Genomic DNA, 27778 nt, shown 5'->3' on the forward strand with positions numbered 1-27778 from the left:
ACTAGGCTGCTCCGCTGTGGCAGAGTAGCAGCTGGCCAAACAACAGTCAATAATAGTCTTTAGGACAAGAGTACCCGGGCAGAAAATTTGGCAGACACTTGGCTTGGTAGACACTTGGCGTAGTAGACACATGACATGGCAGACACTTGGCGTGGCAGACACTTGGCACAGATTACACTTGACATAGATGACACTTGACACAGTTGATGAACTCCAAACCAACACTATACTTTGCACTGGAACAAACACAATTACTGGAAACGGGATACAGGATACGGGAATACAAAATACAACTAAGGGACCATTTGCAATAACAAACATGGTCAGACACAACAATGCCCAGGCAAGGAGGAAGAGGACGGAGTCCTTTTTATAATCCAGAATGAATTTGGGATAGGATAGAGAGCTTTTTACAGGTTCCTCTTACTCTCCAGAGGCTAGGACCGCAGAACGATAAACTCCAGCCGGCGTCTCCCTCCTCGAAAACACCAGCACATGCGGCCACTCTGCTCCACTGTCCTTCCTAGGGTGCGCGTGCACGCTCGTTCCCGGCCTTAAAGAGCAAGTGCCCTAGGAAGGACAGTGGAGTAGAGCGGCCGCGTGTACTGGCGTCTCTGAGGAGGGAGACGCAGGCTGGAGTTCATAGGTCTGCGGTTGCGGCTGCTGGAGGGTAAGAGGCGACCGCAGCCATTATAGTACCCCCCTACGCCCCCTATTCTTAGGTGCAGAGCGTGAGAGGACTCTCCTAATGAAATCTGGAGCATCCACATTCTCTTCCCGCTCCCATGACCTCTCCTCAGGACCAAACCCTTTCCAGTCCACCAGGTAGAAAGTCCTCCCTCCTACTCTCTTGTAATCCAGCATCTCTTTTACTTCAAAGAAGTCAGAGGAATCGCAGGGAGCAACTGTAGAACCAGGAGATCTGCTGAATCAGTTCAGGACCACAGGTTTAACACATGGAATGAGTTGGGAATTTTGAGGGTAGGAGGTAGCCGAAGCTTATAGGGCACAGGGTTTATTTGTTGCAAAATTTCTAAAGGACAGAGGAATCTGGGAGTAAATTTGTGAGAACCAGGAGATAGGGAGATAAAAAATGGAATATCCGAGGGCGCAGCTGTACTGGAAATGGCTTTTATTTGTACAACAACAACAACAATGTGTTTCAAGGCCGTACCGGCCTCTTCGTCAGGTTAGGTACAAGTGTTAGGTCTATTCATGATGACTGTGCATTTATAGCTGGCCTAGGAATCAGTACCGGGTTAAGTTACAGGTCAAAGGTCAAAGGTCAATTGTGTAAGCAAGGTACGGCAGTGAGGTATAAAAATTATTCATTTAGAAACAAAACAGTTTTTCATTCATATTAAAGGTATAGACAAAGATACAAAACAAGGATCGTAGGTTCAAAAATATGAATAAGCATTTTTTACAGAATGATAATAATATAAAAATAATACTATTAAATAAAACAATGATTAAAAAACATTAATGACAATATGTATAAAAGTATGTATAAAAAGATCATAGATGCATTTCAAGTGGAATGTCTCCGCAGTGTGTTTATTCGTTAGTTGTAGTATGAAGTTTTTTATTATTGTTTTGTATTTTCAATTTAAAACATCGTTTATTCCAAACTGTCAGTGGTGTGTATCATCGTCATGGTGATATGACGCTCCTAGGTATGAGTCATATTAGCAAAGTGCGGTAATGAAGTGTGTAAGTTGTTCCCTATCAGAGAGCAGACCCGTTTTACATTAATATTCAAAATTTGTGCAAAAAGATAGAATAAGCATCTCATATATAATCATGGAAGAAGTGATTTAGAAACATGTAGAAATATATGTAGAAATATATACAAAAGCCTATTAGAGATGGAGCATCTTTGAAATGTGTATTTATTCAATGGGGGTGTTTATTTTTTGTTTATATGTACTTCAAATGTTTGGTGCTTATATTTTAGAGTATCGTTCTTTCAGAGCTGTCAGTGGTGTGTATCGTTGTCATGGTGATGTGACGCTCCTGGGTATGAGTCATTCATGCAGAGAGTGCTGCTGCCGACTCAGAGAAGGGAGCCGTGCGGTTCAAGGAAGATTGATCGGAACAAGAATACACAGCAGCCACGGGTGAGAGAATTGCCTGTATTATAGCGCACAAATGTTGGTATATTCGTTTGTATATATATATATATAGGATGATTCCTATATATGTTGCTCTTAGGGTTGTAAAAACGGAGTTACATAATGGTCTCTGTTACTTCATTGAGACCTGTTGGTTTTAATGTCTTGAGTTTATACATCCAGAAGATTTCTCTTCTGCAGAGAATATTATAACGGTCTCTTTGGTTTTCCTTAATGTGATCGATCGGGGTGATGGTGAAGCAGTTAAAATCACTATCATGTGCTAGTGTGCAATGTCTGGATATACTGTGGAGTAAAAATTTCTTTTTGCAGTTGGATCTATGTTTGTTTAATCGACAATGTAAGGGTTGGTGAAACACCGGTAATTTTTAAACATACTAATCTAAAACCCCCATCGAAATTTTATCCCATAGCCAACCAGGGTAATTTCATCAACACCTTTCATCACTTAGTTTGTAGAGATTTGGAAAATCTCGAACAACACAAATTTCCGTATAAAAATAACCTCACCTCGAATGAAAAACGAGCCCTGAAAAACCTCAAAGAAAACAATTTAATTGTAATAAGATCTGCTGACAAAGGTGGAGGGACAGTGATCCAGAACACACTTGACTATTATTCTGAAGCACTAAAAATCCTATCTGACACTAATTATTATAACAACCTTGACTTTAACCCCATTGAAGACATTACTAAACGTCTAAAAGTGTTGATAGACCAAGCATTCACAGACAAAATCCTAAACAAAAATGAAAAGAACTACCTCACACCTAAAAATATCAATTTACCATTCTACTATCACCTACCCAAAATCCACAAAGACCCCAAAAATCCCCCAGGCAGACCAATTATTTCTGGAATCCAATCACCCACCTGCCACTTGTCCCACTACCTAGACCTGTGCTTTCAAAAATATGTAGTAACTTTACCAAGTTATCTAAAAGATTCTACTCAGCTTATTAGTGAACTCCGCCTGATACCCTCTAAAAACAATTTACTCATCACCCTAGATGTAAGTGCTCTGTACAGCAACATTGAACACTCTCTAGGTCTCAAAAACCTTAGAAACACCCTGGAAAGGGACATTGACCTTCAACCACCTCAAATCCATTTTTTCTGTAAAAGTATGGAATTCATCCTTAAAAACAACGTATTCTCCTTTGACGAAACTATATATCACCAGGTGAAGGGCACGGCAATGGGTACTAGGGTAGCACCAAGCTACGCCAACATTTTTATGGGCGCTTTCGAAGATCATTTTATTTGGAAACACCCCTGGGCAATGGATCACATTTTATTATACAAAAGATACATAGACGACCTCTTTATCATATGGAATGGTGACCAAACAAGTGCCAAAATTTTTTGTCACTCCCTTAACGATAATAATTGGGGTATCACATTCACATCCAACATACAAGAAAAAGAGATAGATTTTCTAGATTTATCAATAATTGCATCAGGGAATAATTTCATCACACGTACCCATTTTAAAAAAGTGGATACTAATAGCTACCTGAATTTTAACAGTGGACACCACCCAAAATGGCTCAAGAACATCCCTTATAGCCAATACAAGAGAATAAGAAAAAACTGTACACTTAAAACAGATTTCAAGAAACAGAGTCGAATATTATACAAACGCTTTAAGGAGAAAGGCTATCCAAAGACACTTTTAACTGATGCCTATAAAAAAACTGAAATTCTCAACCAGGAGGACTGTCTTCCACAACCATCTACTAGTGACCAAATAACCACACAAGAACATAGCAAAACAACTATGAACTTTGGTTTTAACTTCATTACACAATACAATACATCATACAAAAGAATAGGAGACATTCTCAACAAACACTGGCATGTACTCCAAACTGATCCCTTTCTTCAGAAAATTCTACCAGCAAAAGCTATAACTACTTTCAGAAGAGCGAGAACTATTAAAAACATCCTAGCCCCAAGTAGAGTGAACCTCTCAGGAATAAAAGACAATTCTAAACGGAAAATACAACAACAGAATCAATCATCTGAAATAGGCAGCTTTAAATGCGGAACAACTAGGTGCCTGTGCTGTCAATCGATTACTGATAAAACACACACTTTCCGGTCTCAACAAACAGGAAAAGTATTTAACATCAATGAAAACTTAAACTGTCAGTCAAAATTCGTGATTTATCTCATAAACTGTAAATGTGGAGTTCAATACGTGGGAAGAACAATCCAACCCTTACATTGTCGATTAAACAAACATAGATCCAACTGCAAAAAGAAATTTTTACTCCACAGTATATCCAGACATTGCACACTAGCACATGATAGTGATTTTAACTGCTTCACCATCACCCCGATCGATCACATTAAGGAAAACCAAAGAGACCGTTATAATATTCTCTGCAGAAGAGAAATCTTCTGGATGTATAAACTCAAGACATTAAAACCAACAGGTCTCAATGAAGTAACAGAGACCATTATGTAACTCCGTTTTTACAACCCTAAGAGCAACATATATAGGAATCATCCTATATATATATATATACAAACGAATATACCAACATTTGTGCGCTATAATACAGGCAATTCTCTCACCCGTGGCTGCTGTGTATTCTTGTTCCGATCAATCTTCCTCGAACCGCACGGCTCCCTTCTCTGAGTCGGCAGCAGCACTCTCTGCATGAATGACTCATACCCAGGAGCGTCACATCACCATGACAACGATACACACCACTGACAGCTCTGAAAGAACGATACTCTAAAATATAAGCACCAAACATTTGAAGTACATATAAACAAAAAATAAACACCCCCATTGAATAAATACACATTTCAAAGATGCTCCATCTCTAATAGGCTTTTGTATATATTTCTACATATATTTCTACATGTTTCTAAATCACTTCTTCCATGATTATATATGAGATGCTTATTCTATCTTTTTGCACAAATTTTGAATATTAATGTAAAACGGGTCTGCTCTCTGATAGGGAACAACTTACACACTTCATTACCGCACTTTGCTAATATGACTCATACCTAGGAGCGTCATATCACCATGACGATGATACACACCACTGACAGTTTGGAATAAACGATGTTTTAAATTGAAAATACAAAACAATAATAAAAAACTTCATACTACAACTAACGAATAAACACACTGCGGAGACATTCCACTTGAAATGCATCTATGATCTTTTTATACATACTTTTATACATATTGTCATTAATGTTTTTTAATCATTGTTTTATTTAATAGTATTATTTTTATATTATTATCATTCTGTAAAAAATGCTTATTCATATTTTTGAACCTACGATCCTTGTTTTGTATCTTTGTCTATACCTTTAATATGAATGAAAAACTGTTTTGTTTCTAAATGAATAATTTTTATACCTCACTGCCGTACCTTGCTTACACAATTGACCTTTGACCTTTGACCTGTAACTTAACCCGGTACTGATTCCTAGGCCAGCTATAAATGCACAGTCATCATGAATAGACCTAACACTTGTACCTAACCTGACGAAGAGGCCGGTACGGCCTTGAAACACATTGTTGTTGTTGTTGTACAAATAAAAGCCATTTCCAGTACAGCTGCGCCCTCGGATATTCCATTTTTTATCTCCCTATCTCCTGGATCTACATAGTGGATTTTTACCAATCTTCAAACCGGAATTTGGGCTGCAACTGTCTCTACCTAAGTCTAACTTGGACACGCACCTTGGGATGTTATGCTCCGAGCATAACAACATCAGGTCAGCACAATTGACCACTTTTTTCCTTTTGTTCTCACCTAATACAGGCTCATGCACTATGTGCGCTTTGTTTCCTTTTTCCCTATAGCGTAAATTTGTGAGAAGGGATCTTCAGACGAATGTTTTTGGAAGACAACCAGACCTTGACTCAAGAAGAAAACTGAGGAGGGATTTTTCTTTTCCTATCTGTATATCTCTTCATGTGATCAACTGCCTGAAGGATCGCAGACTTAGTTTGTTGCCAGATGTGAAGGAAACCTCCGAAAGAAGAATTGGTTGCAGGCACTTGAGACGTAGCTGGCACAGGAAGAGGTACACATGGATGTTGACTGTACACAATCAGGAACGGAGAAGCAGTAGATTCACTAGTATGATTGTTGTAGGAGAATTCGCCCAATGGCAGAAGCTGTACCTAATTGTCTTGTTGAACTGAGTCAAAATGATGAAGATAATCCTCAAGTACCTGGTTGATCCCTTCAACTTGGCCATTAGACTGCGGGTGATAAGTGGTAGAAAAGTCCAATTTCACATCTAAAAGTCTACATAGGGCTCTCCAGCATTTAGATGTGAATTGTACACCCCGATCTGACACAATATGGAGGGGGACACAGTGCAAATGAAAGATGTGCTGGATAAACAAACTTGCCATAGCAGAGGGAGGACCGGTTAAAGGAACCAAATGTGCCATCTTGGAGAAGAGGTCCACCACGACCCAGAGCGTAGTAAATCCAGAAGAAGGAGGCAGGTCAGTAATAAAATCCATGGCGATGTTTTGCCAGGGAGCATCAGGCCCTGGCATGGGTAGGAGCAGACCAGCAGGTTTAAAATGAGTAGCCTTGTTTTGGGCACAGTTTGTACAGGAAGAAACATAGTCCAAGACATCTTTAGGTAGCGTGGGCAACCAGTAGTGACGATCAATAAAGTCCTGAGTTTAGTTTGTTTTTTTACCATGATTAGGTTTAACCCACGGTAACGATGCACGGTTGGAATGATCCATCATTTTTCTTCAAGAATCCGGCTCTGGCTGGTGAAGAAGACTCTCTGATGAACCCCCTCCAGGTTCTCCTTGACATACTCCGACATGGTCTGGATAGCTGAACACACAGCCCTCTTGTAGGTAGCGCCACACACAGCCCCGTCTTGTAGATAGCGCCACACAAAGCACACCATTCTAGATATCGCCACGCACAGCCCTCCCTTGTAGATGGTGCCACACAGCCCCCCTTGTAGATAGTGCCACACAGAACCCCTTGTAGATAGTGCCACACAGCTCCTCCTTGTAGATAGTGCCACACAGCCCCCCAGTAGATGGTGCCACACAGCCCTCTTGTAGACTATCTCACACAGCCCTCTCTTGCAGACGGTGCAACACAGCCCTCCCTTGTAGATGGTGCCACACAGCCCCCCTTATAGATGGTGCCACACAGCCCTCCCTTGTTGTCCGTCATACACGGATACTGGCTGGTGACCGGCTCATGCAGCTTTATGTTACCACCGCATGTGTATAAAAATGGCCGGACTATTGTACAGAACAAACACTGTTACACTTTGTGTCTCCCTTATGTCCTCATAGATTGTAAGCTCTTGCGAGCAGGGTCCTCACTCCCCAGGTTTGAATTGTAAATGAACTTTGTCACTATGTAATGTCTGATATTGTTTGTTTCATGTTCCCTCTAAATTGTAAAGTGCTGCGTAATATGTTGGCGCTATATAAATAAAGATTATTATTATTATTATTAGTGCCACACACAGCCCCACTTGTAGATAGTGCTACACAGCCCCCCTGGCGTGATCCAGAGACGTTATCACGCCGGCCTGCGCTGGGACTCCCAGCATCTTATAGGCTGCAGGCCTAATATGGCCTAATATGTAGCCAAGTGATGGCGGAGCAGGGAGCTGCTCCCCCATAGTATTTGATTGTATCTGCGTCCTTGGAATAGAGCCGCACGCCCTCTATGCACTGTAATATAGGCTTCATTGGACTTTGTGTATATGCAGTGCTTCTATGGTAGAGTACCTCTGTACATATGACATCTGATGAAGCATGCATACCTCTGTATACCTTTGTATGAAATGTACAGTAGAAGTCCTATGGACCTCTATGGCAGCCCTATGCATTCAGCCATGTGCATGAGCTTTAAGGGTGCAGGTTGACATGTACAGCTTTGAGACTGCTAATGGTTATTCCGATGAAAGTATATGCAATAATATATTTCTAAATTCCAACTATTACTAAAATTATAATCATTTATGCTTTGTATAAAAGTCCTTGAACCGCAGCCATATTCCACTCTTTGATCATGGACCACTTTGGTGACTTCTAATACCTTATAATTTATAGTAGGGGGCATATTATTCCTGATATATATCTTTAATCAAGTACTTGTTATGTGTCTATACTTCTTTGTATGGCCATGAGCATTCAATGAAGTTCATAACACCAAGATAAAAAAAAAAAAACCTTGCACTATAAATCTATTTTCATTATGTCATTTCACAGACATAATCGTTCTTCTGATAATGCAACACATATCCATTTTTATAATAGGTGTAAGGCAATAAATAATGACTGTGTCGCTTAGTCAGCAAACTATTAAAGGTTACTGCTACTTGCCAAATTTATAGAGAGTCTTCTGACCCCATTAGAAGACCTGCAAACCCAAAACTGAATTTTATTTCTCCAGACATAATTTATGTTTCTGCTCGGCTTTGATATGGAGAATGCTGACTTATTAGTTTGCATCTGTGACATTCCAGCACAATCTTGCATATCATACAATAGATGTTACACATCTCTGCCACTCTTTCCTATTGTGATAGGAGAGGAAAAACAGTGAGTTCAACTTTCGACCTTCAGATACTCCATACCATTCAGTATGACTGAATTTTAATTCTACACATTGGCGGTAGCTTCAAACCAATTGCATACTTCTGGAATTGCTATGCAGTCAGCAAACCAGACATTCCATCCGTGTATGACATAAATTATTTTTGTAATATGAAAGTAATGTACTATTTTAATAAAATAATGAAGTGGGCGTAGTTGGCTGAATAAGTGGATTTTAACAATTGTGTGAGAGAAACGGAACATTATATCTACCTATTTTTAATACTTATATTTGCAAATACAAAATAATAACTTGAAATCAAAACTATAATAACCAATAACCAATAATAACCATGAGTCATTTTTGACAGTTTATAAATATTTACTGGGGTTTTTAAAAAGATGGGATTATTTTAGAAAGGCTAAATAACTGTATTTTTTGCAGGCCTTCCAGACTAATTTCCTGTTTGATTCGAATAACAGCATTTGCCACTATTGTATACGACAGTAAAGAGCAATAGAAAGTTTTGTACTGCAAGTTGGTAATGTTTTAGGTAAATACTAGACACAATGCAGAGATTTATTACTGCTGATGCACTAACTAAACAGTGCAACAGTTTATTTTTACCAGTGCTAATTGTGCACGTCCTGTTGAAAAATATGGCACAGGCTGAAGATAATGGCACGTGACTAGGTTTCTGATTACAAAAGTGGTGGAAAATATTGCTAAATGAGTTGCACGGAGTGTAATTCGGCACCTGACTCACAATTGTACGTGTCAAAAAAAGTGGCACATGTGCTTTAGAAATATGGTGTTTGACCATATTCTTCAATGTATTTATCCTGGAAAACTGGTGTAAATACAATGACAAATATGCCTTAATATTGAACACACTAGTCATCACTCTAGTAAAAAAATATGTTTTGAAAATACACTACCATTCAAAAGTTTAGGGTCACTTAGAAATTTCCTTATTTTTGAAAGAAAAGCACAGTTTTTTTCAATGAAGATAACATTAAATTAATCAGAAATACACTCTATACATTGTTAATGTTCTAAATGACTATTCTAGCTGCAAATGTCTGGTTTTTAATGCAATATCTACATAGGTGTATAGAGGCCCATTTCCAGCAACCATCACTCCAGTGTTCTAATGGTACATTGTGTTTGCTAACTGTGTTAGAAGGCTAATGGATGATTAGAAAACACTTGAAAACCCTTGTGCAATTATGTTAGCACCGCTGTAAACAGTTTTGCTGTTGAGAGGAGCTATAAAACTGACCTTCCTTTGAGCTAGTTGAGAATCTGGAGCATTACATTTGTGGGTTCGATTAAACTCTCAAAATGCCCAGAAAAAGAGAGCTTTCATGTGAAACTCGACAGTCTATTCTTGTTCTTAGAAATGAAGGCTATTCCATGCGAGAAATTGCCTAGAAACTGAAGATTTCCTACAATGGTGTGTACTACTCCCTTCAGAGGACAGCACACACAGGCTCTAACCAGAGTAGAAAGAGAAGTGGGAGGCCCCGCTGCACAACTGAGCAACAAAACAATTACATTAGAGTCTCTAGTTTGAGAAATAGACGCCTCACAGGTCCTCAACTGGCAGCTTCATTAAATAGTACCCACAAAACGCCAGTGTCAACGTCTACAGTGAAGAGGCGACTCCGGGATGCTGGCCTTCAGGGCAGAGTGGCAAAGAAAAAGCCATATCTGAGACTGGCTAATAAAAGGAAAAGATTTATATGGGCAAAAGCACACAGACATTGGACAGAGGAAGATTGGAAAAAAGTGTTATGGACAGACGAATCGAAGTTTGAGGTGTTTGGATCACTCAGAAGAACATTTGTGAGACGCAGAACAACTGAAAAGATGCTGGAAGAGTGCCTGCCGCCATCTGTCAAGCATGGTGGAGGTAATGTGATGGTCTGGGGTTGCTTTGGTGCTGGTAACGTGGGAGATTTGTACAAGGTAAAAGGGATTTTGAATAAGGAAGGCTATCACTCCATTTTGCAATGCCATGCCATACCCTGTGGACAGCGCTTGATTGGAGCCAATTTCATCCTACAACAGAACAATGACCCAAAGCACACCTCCAAATTATGCAAGAACTATTTAGGGAAGAAGCAGGCAGCTGGTATTCTATCTGTAATGGAGTGGCCAGCGCAGTCACCAGATCTCAACCCCATAGAGCTGTTGTGGGAGCAGCTTGACCGTATGGTATGCAAGAAGTGCCCATCAAGCCAATCCAACTTGTGGGAGGGGCTTCTGGAAGCATGGGGTGAGATTTCTCCCGATTACCTCAGCAAATTAACAGCTAGAATGCCAAAGGTCTGCAATGCTGTAATTGCTGCAAATGGAGCATTCTTTGACGAAAGCAAAGTTTGAAGGAGAAAATTATTATTTCAAATAAAAATCATTATTTCTAACCTTGTCAATGTCTTGACAATTTTTTCTAGTCATTTTGCAACTCATTTGATAAATATAAGTGTGAGTTTTCATGGAAAACACAAAATTGTCTGTGTGACCCCAAACTTTTGAATGGTAGTGGATATATTTATATATATTTGTCTGTTTGTCTAAATATTTATGTGCAGTATATATGTTCCAGTATGTGCGTGTCTATATATGTGGTTAATTTTTGGTTTGTGGAGGGCAGCAATAGAGAGCCCCAAACAGGGCGCAATCCAACCTAAGGCTAGCCCTGATCCCTGTTGCTCCCCACTGCACGATCGCAGTGAGGAGAATTTTTTCATCGCGTGGCGGTTGCGCATGCGCGCTGCCACTCCTTTTAATGTCTATGGGTCGACGAAGAAAGCCGAGTATAGTGCATTCAATAGGCTGCTCGCCTAGTGGCGGGGCCCTCAGCGAATATACATTTATCACCTATCCTGTGGATAGATAATAACAGTTAATTGGGGGAAAATCCCATTAAGTTGCGCCAAATTGCACCAAACTTTTGGAGCAATAAAAGTGGACTAATATAAATCAACCAAAAGGTGGTAAAAAAGTTAGACAGAAGTTTTTAAAGGTGCGCCAAATGTATCATCCAGCAGGAGCCACTGTTAAATTTTTTTTGCCACATCTAGTCTAATAAAGACAATTACAATTGCAACAGCATCACAATGGAGCACAACTTATAAATGAAGAATAAGTCTATTTTGACATCATAAAATAGAACTTATAAATGAAGACACAGGCTATTGTGACATTTTCTCAATAGAATGCAGTCTAGGGATAAAGACAATCAATTTTGTGACATAGCCACAATGATACACAGACCAGGAATACATTTTTTTTTTCTTATTACACCACCACAATAGAACACATGCTAGGGATAAATATTTTACCATTATCACAATGGGACACATCTTAAATGAGACAGTCTATTGTGATGTCATCAAAATAGAACACACCTTATTAATGATGACAAAGGCTATTGTGACATCATAATAAGAAAATCATCCCAATGGAACACAAACTAGGAATAATGACAATATTCTAACATCACCACAATAGAACAAAGACTAGGAATAAACACTATCATGATATTTTCATTATAGAATTAGGAAGAGAGACTAGGAATAAAGACACAGTTTACAAATGATGACACGGTCTGATGAAACAAAATCAAAGTGGAATATACCTTATAAATGAAGACACAGGCTATTGTGACATGATAGTAATGGAATACATCCTATGACTAAAGACAATCACTATTGTGACATCAAAACAACACAAAACCGACTAAAAAAAGACGAACACTATTGTGACATCGCTACAATAGAACAAATATTGTAAATTAAGATTATAGGCTTTTCTGACAAAGACAACAATTATTGTTATATGATAATACTAAAACACAGTCTACTGAGACATCAAAATAGAATGCACCTTGTAAAAGAAGATACAGGCTATTGTGACATCATTACAAAATAATATAGTCTAGAATAAAAAAAAATCATTATTATAAATCAGCACAAAAACTCTGACTTCTGACATAATCACATTATAATGTAGCCTAGGATTAAAGAAAATCAGTATTATGAAATTACCACAAAATAACTAGTTATAAAGACAAACTCTATTGTAATATCATCACAATGGCTATTGTGACATCATTACAAAAGAATATAGTCTAGAATAAAAAAAAAAAACATTATTATAAATCAGCGCAAAAGAACTCTGACTTGGAATAAAGAAAAACACTATTATTCAACTTATTTATTAATGATATAGAGGATGGGATTAATAGCACTATTTCTATTTTTGCAGATGACACCAAGCTATGTAATATAGTTCAGACTATGGAAGATGTTCGTGAATTTCAAGCGGATTTAAATAAACTAAGTGTTTGGGCGTCCACTTGGCAAATGAGGTTTAATGTAGATAAATGTAAAGTTATGCACCTGGGTACCAACAACCTGCATGCATCATATGTCCTAGGGGAAGCTAAACTGGGGGAGTCACTTGTTGAGAAGGATCTGGGTGCACTTGTAAATCATAAACTAAATAACAGCATGCAGTGTCAATTAGCTGCTTCAAAGGCCAGCAGGATATTGTCGTGTATTAAAAGAGGCATGGACTCGCGGGACAGGGATGTAATATTACCACTTTACAAAGCATTAGTGAGGCCTCATCTAGAATATGCAGTTCAGTTCTGGGCTCCAGTTTATAGAAAGGATGCCCTGGAGTTAGAACAAATACAAAGAAGAGCAACAAAGCTAATAAGGGGGGGCATGGAGAATCTAAGTTATGAGGAAAGATTAAAAGAACTAAACCTATTTAGCCTTGAAAAAAGATGACTAAGGGGGGTCATGATTAACTTATATAAATATATGAATGGCCCATACAAAAAATATGTTGAAATACTGTTCCATCTAAAACCCCCTCAAAAAACAAGGTTCAACCTGCAGAGGCAACAAGCCTTCTTTACTGTGAGAACTGTGAATCTATGGAATAGTCTACCGCAGGAGCTGGTCACAGCAGGAACAGTAGATGGCTTTAAAAAAGCATTAGATAATTTGGTAGAACAAAAAAAATATTAGCTCCTACAGTGAAGGAAATAAGTATTTGATCCCTTGCTGATTTTGTAAGTTTGCCCACTGTCAAAGACATGAACAGTCTAGAATTTTTAGGCTAGGTTAATTTTACCAGTGAGAGATAGATTATACAAAAAAAAAACAGAAAATCACACAGTCAAAATTATATATATTTATTTGCATTGTGCACAGAGAAATAAGTATTTGATCCCTTTGGCAAACAAGACTTAATACTTGGTGGCAAAACCCTTGTTGGCAAGCACAGCAGTCAGACGTTTTTTGTAGTTGATGATGAGGTTTACACACATGTTAGATGGAATTTTGGCCCACTCCTCTTTGCAGATCATCTGTAAATCATTAAGATTTCGAGGCTGTCACTTGGCAACTCGGATCTTCAGCTCCCTCCATAAGTTTTCGATGGGATTAAGGTCTGGAGACTGGCTAGGCCACTCCATGACCTTAATGTGCTTCTTTTTGAGCCACTCCTTTGTTGCCTTGGCTGTATGTTTCGGGTCATTGTCGTGCTGGAAGACCCAGCCACGAGCCATTTTTAATGTCCTGGTGGAGGGAAGGAGGTTGTCACTTAGGATTTGACGGTACATGGCTCCATCCATTCTCCCATTGATGCGGTGAAGTAGTCCTGTGACCTTAGCAGAGAAACACCCCCAAAACATAATGTTTCCACCTCCATGCTTGACAGTGGGGACGGTGTTCTTTGGGTCATAGGCAGCATTTCTCTTCCTCCAAACACGGCGAGTTGAGTTAATGCCAAAGAGCTCAATTTTAGTCTCATCTGACCACAGCACCTTCTACCAAACACTCTCAGAATCATCCAGATGTTCATTTGCAAACTTCAGACGGGCCTGTACATGTGCTTTCTTGAGCAGGGGGACCTTGCGGGCACTGCAGGATTTTAATCCATTACGGCGTAATGTGTTACCAATGGTTTTCTTGGTGACTGAGGTCCCAGCTGCCTTGAGATCATTAACAAGTTCCCCCCGTGTAGTTTTCGGCTGAGCGCTCACCTTCCTCAGGATCAAGGATACCCGACGAGGTGAGATTTTGCATGGAGCCCCAGATCGATGTCGATTGACAGTCATTTTGTATGTCTTCCATTTTCTTACTATTGCCCCAACAGTTGTCTCCTTCTCACCCAGCGTCTTACTTATGGTTTTGTAGCCCATTCCAGCCTTGTGCAGGTCTATGATCTTGTCCCTGACATCCTTAGAAAGCTCTTTGGTCTTGCCCATGTTGTAGAGGTTAGAGTCAGACTGATTAATTGGGTCTGTGGACAGGAGTCTTTTATACAGGTGACCATTTAAGACAGCTGTCTTTAATGCAGGCACCAAGTTGATTTGGAGCGTGTAACTGGTCTAGAGGAGGCTGAACTCTTAATGGTTGGTAGGGGATCAAATACTTATTTCTCTGTGCACAATGCAAATAAATATGTATAATTTTGACTATGTGCTTTATTTATTTTTTATTTTTATATAATCTGTCTCTTACTGGTAAAATTAACCTAGCCTAAAAATTCTAGACTGTTCATGTCTTTGACAGTGGGCAAACTTACAAAATCAGCAAGGGATCAAATACTTATTTCCTTCACTGTATGTGTAGAAATTTTTTGCTTCCCTTTTCTCATCCCTTGGTTGAACTTGATGGACATGTGTCTTTTTTCAACCGTACAAACTTTGTAACTATGTATGTAACTATTGTAACATCCCAACTATAAAACACAGGAATAAAGACAAATATTTTTATGACACGAGCAAAATAGAACACTAACTATGGCTATAGATAAACATTATTATTACATAATTAACTGGAACATAGCTTATAAATGAAGACACAGGCTATTGGGACATCATCAAAATACACCACACCGTACAAATGAAGACAGGCTATTGTGATGTAAAATAGAATACAGCCTAGGATTAAAGACAATCACTATTGAGACATTCGATAATAGAACATAAACTACAGAAACATATTATTTTGATATAATGACAATAAAACACATTTTATAAAAGATTGCACAGTCTATTGTGACATCATCAAGCTAGAACATAGTTTACAAATGAAGACATGGACTATTGTGACATCATAACAAAAGAATATAGCCTAGGAAAAAAGACAAACACCATTGTGACATCACTATAAAAGTGCACAGGTTGGGAATAAAGACAACCCCTATTGTGACATCAGCACAATAGAGCACAAAGATTAGGAATAAAGTCAAACCCTATTGTGGCACCAGCAAAATAGTACACATACTCAGAATAAAGACACATTTTATTGTGATATGTTCACAATAGAACACTGCTTATAAGTTATGACGCAATATATTTAGACATTAGCAAAATAGAATATACCTTATAAATTAAGACACTGGCTATTGTGACATCATCACAATAAAATACAGACTAGGAATAAACACAGTCACTATTGTGATATGGCCATAAAAGAATACAGGCTATGAATAAAGGCAAACACTATCATTTTATTTACCACAATTGGACAAAGACCAGGAATAAAGAAAAACACTATTGTGATATCACCACAAGGAAACACAGCCTATAAATGAGAACATAGTCTGCTATGAAATTATCTTAATAGAATGCAGCCAAGGAATTAAGACAATTACTATTCTGACATCACCGCAATAGAACACAGACTAGGAGTAATCTTATATATATTTATATATATATATTATATATATTTTCGAATGTTTCTTTGAAGCCCGATTTTTCATTGGTTTAAAATGGATCATACTAACAGGATGTGCCAAGGGGGAAGTTGTCTTTATTCCTACATAATATTGATGGTTATGGATTCTTTCGATCATCTCCAACCTCTAATAACACACACTTCTTATGTACCATTTATTATTATTATAAGCAGGGCACACATTGCGGTTATCGCATACACCACTACACACATTCACTTTCCCTGGAGCTGCATCGTTCCTCTGTTATTGGACTTGAGGCGCCCGGCGCCTGTCATACTGCGCATGTGCGGGGAGCCGCGCCGTGTTTCTCCTGGTGTCGGTATAAAAGCTAGTAGGTATATAGGTTTAGGGTTTGGAGACAAAAGGAACATAAGTTGACGCTGCTGTTTAAGTAAATTCCAAGTGAAGGTAAAAGATGAAATAACTATTAGGTTTATTTAGACAAGGCTACACGTTTCAATGCTGGACCAGCGTCTTCATCAGGCCATAAAATTAACAGTCAAAAGGCACCTTAAATACAGTGTGCAGTTAGGTAAAATAATTGCAAAAAAACTGCCAAAACACAGGTCAGAAAGCAGCTGTGATGTCATGTGGGGTCATGATCATATAAGCAAAAAGGTAAAATAACAGTTAGACAAAAAATACATAAAAGATTTCAAAAGTTTATACATAATAAATAGACATAAATGTGCATCATAAAAATACCAAAATAAAGCATTAGTAATTAAAAAAGATAAATAATAAATACAGTTAAATAAATAAATACAAAAAATTTACAGTACAGTGGTTCTGATGGCATATGAAAGATGAGATTGAAGTTCTAGCTGTGAAACAACAGGAGGTATCACCAGTTGAAAACACAGTTGGGAATGGTAGCTCTATACTATATGCATATACAGTTTCCATTCCCAGATGTGTCTTTAACAAGTGATACCTCCAGTTGTTTCCACAGTTCTAGGTGGTCCACAGCCCGAGATATGGCTATTTTAAGTGATCCCCCTTCCCTCCAGCCTCAGTCTCTCACTGTGTGTGTGAAGCATCTTCATGTTTATAGGGCAGCGTCAGAGGCTGGGGGTAGATCCACCTCATAATCGCTGGTGTTGACGCCCACTTGGCTAGTATAGCTTCACTTGCATATTTAGGAAAAAGCTCAAAACTTTAAAAATAATAAACGTTTTGGAAACCATTTTCACTAGCGTTATCAGTGTGACAGCACCTATTAGCTTAACTACAGTGAAGGAAATAAGTATTTGATCCCTTGCTGATTTTGTAAGTTTGCCCACTGTCAAAGACATGAACAGTGTAGAATTTTTAGGCTAGGTTAATTTTACCAGTTAGAGTGTAATGGCAGGAAGGAGGTGAAGGGAAAGTGAGCCCTAATCTACCCACCGCCCTGTCCCTGCCTACTTGCAACGACCCGCCCTAGGCGACGGGGTACAATTGGGCGGCGGTCCCTACGCTGTCTAAGTGCACGGGAGAACAAACAGGGAACAAGCAAGGGAAGGGGCAGTAGCCCACGGAACGCCGCGAGGAAACGGAGCGGTGAATGAGTAGTCAGGACCAGGATGAAGTGGAGTATACCAACGTGAGCACGGAGAAGGAAGCAAGCCAGGGGCAAAGCGAAGCAGGTTAAGCGGAACTGCAGCAAGGCAGAAGCACGGCAGAAGCAGGCTGGAGCAAGCAGCAGTGGGGCCAGGAATCCAGAAGAATTACAAGCACTGAGGAAGAGAACACGGCAGGTAATAATGGACAGGGGGCAGAGCTAACTCCGACTGACCAGGCCGCGATAGGCTCTCCCACTCCTGAGCCTGCCACCCTGGTTGGTGGGAGCCGGTGTCAGTCTAAGAGGTCTGGCCTCAGGTGTGGATTGATTAATCCCAGGAGTATACCTAGACGTAGTACCTGGCAGATCCCTAACAGAGAGATAGATTATATTTAAAAAAAACAGAAAATCATATAGTCAAAATTATATATATTTATTTGCATTGTGCACGGAGAAATAAGTATTTGATCCCCTACCAACCATTAAGAGTTAAGCCTCCTCCAGTCCAGTTACACGCTCCAAATCAACTTGGTGCCTGCATTAAAGACAGCTGTCTTAAATGGTCACCTGTATAAAAGACTCCTGTCCACAGACTCAATTAATCAGTCTGACTCTAACCTTTACAACATGGGCAAGACCAAAGAGCTTTCTAAGGATGTCAGGGACAAGATCATAGTCCTGCACAAGGCTGGAATGGGCTACAAAACCATAAGTAAGATGCTGGGTGAGAAGGAGACAACTGTTGGTGCAATAGTAAGAAAATGGAAGACATACAAAATGAATGTCAATCGACATCGATCTGGGGCTCCATGCAATATTTCACCTGGTGGGGTATCCTTGATCCTGAGGAAGGTGAGAGCTCAGCCGAAAACTACACGGGGGGAACTTGTTAATGATCTCAAGGCAGCTGGGACCACAGTCACCAAGAAAACCATTGGTAACACATTACGCCGTAATGGATTAAAATCCTGCAGTGCCCGCAAGGTCCCCCTGCTCAAGAAGGCATATGTACAGGCCCGTCTGAAGTTTGCAAATGAACATCTGGATGATTCTGAGAGTGATTGGGAGAAGGTGCTGTGGTCAGATGAGACTAAAATTGAGCTCTTTGGCATTAACTCAACTCGCCGTGTTTGGAGGAAGAGAAATGCTGCCTATGACCCAAAGAACACCGTCCCCACTGTCAAGCATGGAGGTGGAAACATTATGTTTTGGGGGTGTTTCTCTGCTAAGGGCACAGGACTACTTCACCGCATCAATGGGAGAATGGATGGAGCCATGTGCCGTCAAATCCTGAGTGACAACCTCCTTCCCTCCACCAGAACATTAAAAATGGCTTGTGGCTGGGTCTTCCAGAACGACAATGACCCGAAACATACAGCCAAGGCAACAAAGGAGTGGCTCAAAAAGAAGCACATTAAGGTCATGGAGTGGCCTAGCCAGTCTCCAGACCTTAATCCCATCGAAAACTGAAGGGAGGGAGCTGAAGATCCGAGTTGCCAAGCGACAGCCTTGAAATCTTAATGATTTACAGATGATCTGCAAAGAGGAGTGGGCCAAAATTCCATCTAACATGTGTGCAAACCTCATCATCAACTACAAAAAACGTCTGACTGTTGTGCTTGCCAACAAGGGTTTTGCCACCAAGTATTAAGTCTTGTTTGCCAAAGGGATCAAATACTTATTTCTCTGTGCACAATGCAAATAAATATATATAATTTTGACTATGTGATTTTCTATTTTTTTGTAATATAATCTATCTCTCACTGGTAAAATTAACCTAGCCTAAAAATTCTAGACTGTTCATGTCTTTGACAGTGGGCAAACTTACAAAATCAGCAAGGGATCAAATACTTATTTCCTTCACTGTAGGAGATAGGGCATTACTAAACTAGTGACAGAGCCTCTTTAAAGACAATCACAATTGTAACATTACAATGAAACACAATTTATAAATGAAGACAGTCTATTCTGGCATTGCTAAAATTGACACGGCCAATGTTAATTTTTTCATTTACGTTTTTTTCCTCCCCGACTTCCTAAAGCCATAACTTTTTTATTTTTGTGTCGACATAGCCGTATGAGGGCTTGTTTTTTGCGGGACAATTGTAGGTTTTTATGCCACCATTTATTGTACCATATAATATACTAAGAAATAGTAAAAAAAAATATTTGTGGGGTGAAACTGGCAAAATAACGCCATTTTTTGGGGGGTTCAAGGAAGTAGCAAGTGTCCCTAAGATCTGCAAATGATCAAATTTTCAAGCATCTAGTTCCAATCTGTGGCATGTGAGAGGGACATAAAATCCAGATTGAAAGTTTTTTTAGCCAAATGAAACATCAAAAATCGTATCAAGTGGTGTTGGATGACTATGCGATGCCTCCTGTTCGTCGACATGCCAGTTATCACCACTTGTCACAAACTGAGAGGGACAGAATCCTTGAACTGAGAGATCTTGGTTTATCACTCCGGCAGCTCGAGATGTCAGCATTATTCAATGTCGCGTGTCCCGGAGGTTGGGAGAACAACAACGAATGGGAATGACAGCAAAGGGTGCCCGGTGGCAAACCTCTGCACAGACAGATCATCTGAAGAATGTCACGTAGTTATCCATTCTGTACTGCAAGTGAAATTGGATGCCGCATCCCAAGCCTAGGGCGGCAACCAGTGTCGACACAAACCATCAGAAGGCATCTGCAGGACATTGGGCTACGAGCCAGACGTCCAGCTACAGGTGTTCCATTGACTACACACCACTGCTCTCAAAGGCTATCATAGTGCACACAAGATGGCAATGGAGGCTGAAATGAAGGTCTATCCTCTTCAGCGATTAGTCCGGCTTTTGTCTCGGCCGGAGATTGTTCTGGAAACCACGCTGGCAATGCCACAAAGAGTCCTTCATAAGGGATTGTCGCACCGGTTCTTCACCCGTGACAGTTTGGCGTTACATTGGTTTGGTCATGGAACCAGTGGTACGGCCATTTTCTCTAAAGTGTCCCAGAAGCCGTTTTTCAACAGGACAACGCCAGGCCGCATGTTGCTCGCGCTACTGTGAGCAGCCTGCATGGCCTAAACATGCTACCATGGCATGCAGTGTCTCTGGACTTGTCTCCCATCGAGCACATCTGGGACATCATTGGTCAGCAATTGAAAAGGGAGCTGCCAGCAGCCAATCTTGATGATTCGCATGCCCAACTGCATTCAGCGTGGCATAACATTTCTCAGACAACCGTCAATAACCTCATTCATAGCATGCCAAGGCATGTAAGTGCGTGCATTTCTGCGCGTGACGCTCATACTCGCTGCTGAAATAACAAGATGTTTGGAATATTTTGTTTCCATTTTTTTATCATTTGTATATCATTAACATGTCTCAATTCTGTGATTTCCACAATTCCAATACTCTTCCTTGTTGGTGTTGCAATTTCAATGTTGAGGAGTGTATGTTTTTTTATGTTTTACTACTTTTATAAAAACAAAAACTATTTGCCGAAAAAAAATATTTTACTGTGCTACCATATTCTGAGAGTTGTAACTTTTTTATTTTCCTTCTAATTGAGCAACGTGAGGTCTTATTTTTTTGTGGGGAAAGCTGTTGTTTTTATTGGTACCATTTTGGGGTACATGGGACTTTTTGATCACTTTTTATTACATTTTTTTGGGGAGCTAAGGTGACCAAAAAACAGCAATTTGAGTGTTTTAATTTTTTTTTACGCCGCTCACTAAGCGGGTTAAACAACGTTATATTGTAATAGTTCAGACTTTTATGAATGCGGTGATACCAGTTTTGTTAACTTTTTATTTTTTAACATTACTTTAGGGAAAAAAATTGGGTTTTTGGAATTTTTTAGATATATTTTTTGGAACTTTAGGGGACTTGTTCTAGCACTCGGTAGATTGCTTACATGATATACTGCAATACTAATGTTTTAGTTTATTGTGTTTTTAAGAGTCTCCTATGAAGGCCTGGTCCGTGTTTCATAGGAGTACAAAAATGGCAGACCTGGGGGCCGTCAAAGGCCCCATGTCTGCCATGACCACCATTGGAACTCTGAGACCGCGACGCAGAGGGGCAGATGGCACGATGGAGGGGGGGGGGGGGCGGCCCCATATTCCGAAGCTTTACATTACTTTTATTCCGCCCGTTTAACCCCTTAGATGCCGCGGTCAATAGTGGCAGAATCAATGTAATCATTGATTCCACCTGTTGCAGTGACGTGTCGGCTGTTTTGCACAGAAGTCGCCTGCTAAGTATGGAGCGAGCTCAGCCCATGAGCCCGCTCCATACTTTGCCTTATTAGCTGCCACGTGCATGTAGGTGGCATATCGTTAAGGGGTTAAGGGCATATGCTATTGTGACATCATGTTAATTGAATGCTTTCTATGAATACATACAAGCAACATTGCAACATCACCACAATAGAACAAAGATTAGGCATAAGGGCAAAAACTCTTGTGACATCAACACAAAAGAACATAGACTAGGAATAAAGACAAACCCTATTGAGATATCACATCAATGGAACACAATGTATAAATAAACAAACTGGGGAAGTATGATTAGACTGGCATTTTAAACTGATTTACGTGGGTGGTAAATGTACCAAAAATATATTAAGAGGTGCACACCTCTTAATATATTTGGCACATTTTTGTCTGTCCGTTCTACATAAATTCAAATCTAGACCTGTCATGAGCAGGTGTATATTTGCACAATAGCCCCCTTTGGCAAAACCCCAAACCTTTTCTCGCCATTTTTGGAATCTGGTGAGAAAAGTAGTCACAAATTTTAGTGCAACTGTGGCATGTGCAAAAATTTGAGACTTTTTTTCTCCACAAAACTGGCATAAACCTCTTGATGTATTAGCCCCACTGTGTATTGTCACATCATCAAAAAAGAAAACACCATATAAATGAAGCCATAAGCTGTTGTAACATCATCTTAAAGGAGTACAGCCAATAAATAAAGAAAAGCAATATCGTGATATTACTACAATAGAAGAGAAACCAGGATTGAAGAGAAATTCTCCTGGGACATAACCGCAATAGAACTGACTTAAGATAAAACAAACACTTTTGTTACATCATTAAAATGAGACACAGAATTTAAATGAAGATACAGGCATTGAGACATAGTTCCAATAGAGCCCAGCAATATAGAACAATCCGTATTTTGACATCAGAATAATCAAATACAAACTATTAAAGACAAACACTCTTGTGACTCTCTTAAATAGAAAACAGCTTACAAATAGAAACACAAACTATTATTACCTTATGAATGAAGACATGGGCTATTAGTGCATCTTCCCAATAGAACGCAGCCTAAAAGCAAAGACAATCACTTGTGACATTGCAATAATAGTACACAGATTAGTAATTACGTCAAACACTATTGTGATATAATCACAATAGAAGTCAGATTTTGAATGACGACACAATAATAGAAATAGAATATACCAAAATAGAATAAATCAAAATAGAATATACCTTGCAAAATAAAACACAGGATATTGGGACATCATAAAAATCGAATAAAGTGTATGAATAAACAAACAAAATGATGACATCATCATGATGGAAAACAGCATATAAAACAAAGACCCAGGCTAGTGTGACATCATCTCATTAGAATGTAACTAAGGAATGAAGACAATCACAATTGTGACATCTAAATGGAATATAGCTTATAAATTAAGAAATATTCAATTGTAACATCATGAAAAGGGAAAACACATAAATGAAGATACAGGATAGTATAACATATTTATAATATTATAACAGAATATTGCCTATACTTGATATTGTGACATCACTAAAAAGAACACAGACTAAGAACACAGACTATTTGATAGCACGGAAAAACAGTGGAAATGATCCAGCGCTGAGTCCAGTTGTAAATTAAAAAGGAAACGATGTTCCCATCTTTATTGGGGTGATATGAATAAAATTGTAGGGAGAATCTCAGAGTGGCTTGATTGCCACTTACAGCCATTGGTTCTAAGGGTGCCGGGTCATCTGAGGGACACGAAGGATGTACTTTCCATCTTTCATAATAAAATATGGAACATAGACCATACATGGTTGAGTTGTGATGTGGTCTCTCTCTATACGAGCATTCCACACTCAATCGCTGTCAAAGCCCTCACCCACCATCTTTATAAATATAGTGGATATGACCGAACCTTGCAAAACTTTATAGTTAAAGTGACCAATTTTTTGATGCCACATAATTATTTTAACTTTGCAGGTACCTTTTATCTCCAGAGGAGGGGGGTATCCATGGGGGCTAAGTTCTCTCCTTCCCTGGCCAATTTGGTCATGTCCTGGTGGAAGGAATCCACTCTCTTTTCCCCATCCAATCCATATGCGGGTCATGTCCACTGGTATGGCAGATACATCGACGACCTCCTATTCATATGGGAGGGCGATGTGTCTGCCATACCGGAGTTCATGGCCTTCATTAATGACAATGATCTAAACCTCAGGTTCACATATGTTACCAACGATACAACTATCAATTTTCTAGATATCAAGTTCGTTTCTGAAATAGGTTCTAAGGTGTGTACAGAGATCTACCATAAACCCATATCGGGTAACACGCTGTTACACGCCACTAGCTGCCATCCTAAGCACACCATTTCGGCAATACCCGTAGGAGAGTTGACTAGAGCTAAGAGAAACTGTAGTACACAGTCAGGATACATCAAAGAGGAATCCAGAATATGTCGTAGGCTCACAGCACGTGGATATAGGAATTGGACACTAGAAAGGGCCAAAACTATTGTGAAAAATAAGGATAGAGACAGTCTCCTGTCCATTGAACGTAAGATAGACACCACATGCTCTAGTACGATAGACACCAACATACCAACCTTGGTACTACAATACAGCAACCAATTCAATCTTATTAGAAATATGGTACTTAAATATATTCCTTTGCTGTATGAAGATGCCAAATTGGAAGAGGTACTAAGTAATGGTTGTCGTGTTGTATCACGGAGACCTCCTACCCTTGGGAACATGTTAGCCCCCTCGTTATTGTCAACCAGTCTCCCCAAACCCACATGGTTAACCCACAAAGGGTATTTCAAATGTGGAACACACCCGTGCAAGGTTTGCAATTTTTCAAAGATAACGAAAGAGTTTTCGAATTCCTCAAATAGCATCAATTTCCCTATCAAATCGTACATTAACTGTAATAGCAACAATGTAGTTTATGTCATAGAATGTACTATTTGCAAATTAAAATACGTGGGGTGCACTATAAGGAAATTTAAACTCCGTGTTTTGGAACACCTAAGCTATATCAGGAACCCCAACTTTTTGAACATCTCAAGTATTTCTAGACACTTCATTTCACAACACAACCGGTGCACCAACTCATTTTGCTGCTATGCAGTGGAAAAAGTTAGAGGTACTATAAGAGGGGGTAATATCAGACAACGCCTGTTAACGAGGGAGGCCTTTTGGATTTATAACCTGGAAACACGATTTCCACGAGGTCTGAATGTTAGGAAGGAACTCATGTTTCATTACTGAAACAATAAATCATATACAAGTAGCCAATTTTGTCCCCTTAGGATACCTAGGTATCAACATCGATAGCTACATGATTTTCCCCAAGGGGATATGATCCATTCTGGCTTATCATTAATTTCAGCACCACATACGGTGGACAGCAACATTGGCTACGTGATGTTGTTGCTTTAAATATCCCTCCAGCATTCTTGTTAAGACAAATGAGCACATTATTTTGATACTTAGCTACTTCAACTCAGAGGACTAATTATGGTGACAGTTTAGAGTATATTTAGTACCATCTACTATGGACAGTGACATCAACAATAAAAAATGTTAGCTCAATAATTTGCGAACAGATCTGATCTACCGGTAGCTAGTATAATACTGTTGATTCCTGGAGACTATATACAACAATTGGAAGTGCACTCATTGGTGAGACCATATTCCGAAAGAAAGTTACCAAATATGACATGGTAGATTACCTTGCATAGTACACTCAATATTCCTTACTACCAACACTTATGGTGAGGTTTCTCTCAGATCGAACACTGTATTTGGAGTATATTCAGCACCACATACCTTGGACAGCGCCATCGGCTACATGAGCTATTCCTTGATTGATTTTATCAATGCTAGTTTTACCCAACTGCACATTGACAATTACGATATTTAGTCATTCAGGTAACATTCTCTCTGGGAGATATTCATCCTACGAGCTGTAATCTAAAATCATTGAACACAAGATCGTTTGTAGAATCAACCTCATTTATTTAATAACATTCACATTATGGATATTATTTTTTATGAAATGCAGTTGACATTTACACACGTATCAATTTTGTATACTTTAACACAGAATTTTGTTTTTTCATTCGTTTGGGCGGTTCTTGTGCATGGATGCTCTTGCTGCACAATTTTTAGATTTACTCCGTTTTGTTCATGGATGAACCATGGTCTTCGCTTTTTTTCTGTTTTATTTTTTGCGAGGTTGTTGGCCGGTCCGTGTTTCTCTCTCTGGGGCATTTCATGATGCTTTGCTGCTGACGATTTTACACATCTGAGAACCATATGTATTATTCATCATTACATAATGTCAAGCAAACTTCAAATTTAAAGAAGGTCTTTCCGACATTGACTTATGCTACATATATCCTCCGGAATTATTCAATTCCAGTAATAAACATCTACAATCAACAGAGTGCAAGTACGAGCAATAATGTCTCTTATTTTGAAATGAATCAACATAGGAATTATTGAGAGAAATTTTTGTATACACTTACGTTAAAACGCATGTGCACATTACACCCCTATTCAGATCTTACTCCAATTTAGGCTGCCCAACCATTTCCAATCAAATACGTATGAAACCTGATATAATTTTCTAAGCTCTTGAGATGAACTTAAATGTACTTATAGTATGCAATTCTTACACTTATATAGTTCACATAACGTTACCTAGGTCACATACGTGAAAATCAATTCATATTTTACTATATCGGGAATCATATTCCCGTCTGTGTTTTAATTATATTTTCGATTTATCTGGATGCTTACACTGTATATTCTAACAGCTTGTATAATTGTTCGGAGATGTAATACTTGGAACTTAGCTAAATCGTCAATATGTGCTGTTTTTAAATCTTGTATATCGAATTTATAACAACTGTGATATACGTTGTGAGGATTGTGGGGACATAGTTGCCTTGCCTGCTGTATGGATTACTAAACCTATGATATTATATTCAACAAATGACAATTTGATTAGCTTGCCCAAATATAGTTGTTATTTTGTCTATATATGATACACACCTCTTGGATTATACCTATACATGCAGTTTCTACGCAGGGTGTATCTCACCTGAGGAGACAATCAGAAACCAGGGTTAACTTTTCACCTGTCTTTCTGCGTACTCATTAGTTACGCTTATCAAGCAGACAGGGCGGCAAGTGTCCTCACATTTCTTTGCCATGACTAAGAGCATAGGAGCTGCTCGAAACGCGTAGGCCAGGGCACTACCGCCTACTCACTTTTTTCTTGGGACTGCGTCTCCCTACAATTTTATTCATATCACCCCAATAAAGATGGGAACATCGTTTCCTTCTTAATTTACAACTGGACTCAGCGCTGGATCATTTCCACAGTTTTTCCATAATATACACCGCCAGCCGTAGCGGGGATCCGAGCGAGGAGTCAGGAGACGCAACAAACTGGTGAGCTGGAGGTTTCCTC

The 27778-nt window shown here is 39.2% G+C and overlaps 1 long non-coding RNA gene across 1 annotated transcript; it reads right to left on the bottom strand.

Annotated features, from left to right (window-relative positions):
• Positions 1 to 16699: 16699 nt before the first annotated feature.
• Positions 16700 to 23565, bottom strand: LOC142739488 (uncharacterized). Its single transcript, XR_012880610.1, has 3 exons — positions 23515 to 23565; positions 23299 to 23349; positions 16700 to 16811 (listed from the first exon to the last, which is right to left on the bottom strand). It is a non-coding gene; the product is annotated as an uncharacterized LOC142739488 (long non-coding RNA).
• Positions 23566 to 27778: the final 4213 nt, after the last annotated feature.

The sequence above is a fragment of the Rhinoderma darwinii genome, chromosome 1 (assembly GCF_050947455.1).
Source record: "Rhinoderma darwinii isolate aRhiDar2 chromosome 1, aRhiDar2.hap1, whole genome shotgun sequence".
NCBI lineage: Eukaryota > Metazoa > Chordata > Amphibia > Anura > Rhinodermatidae > Rhinoderma > Rhinoderma darwinii.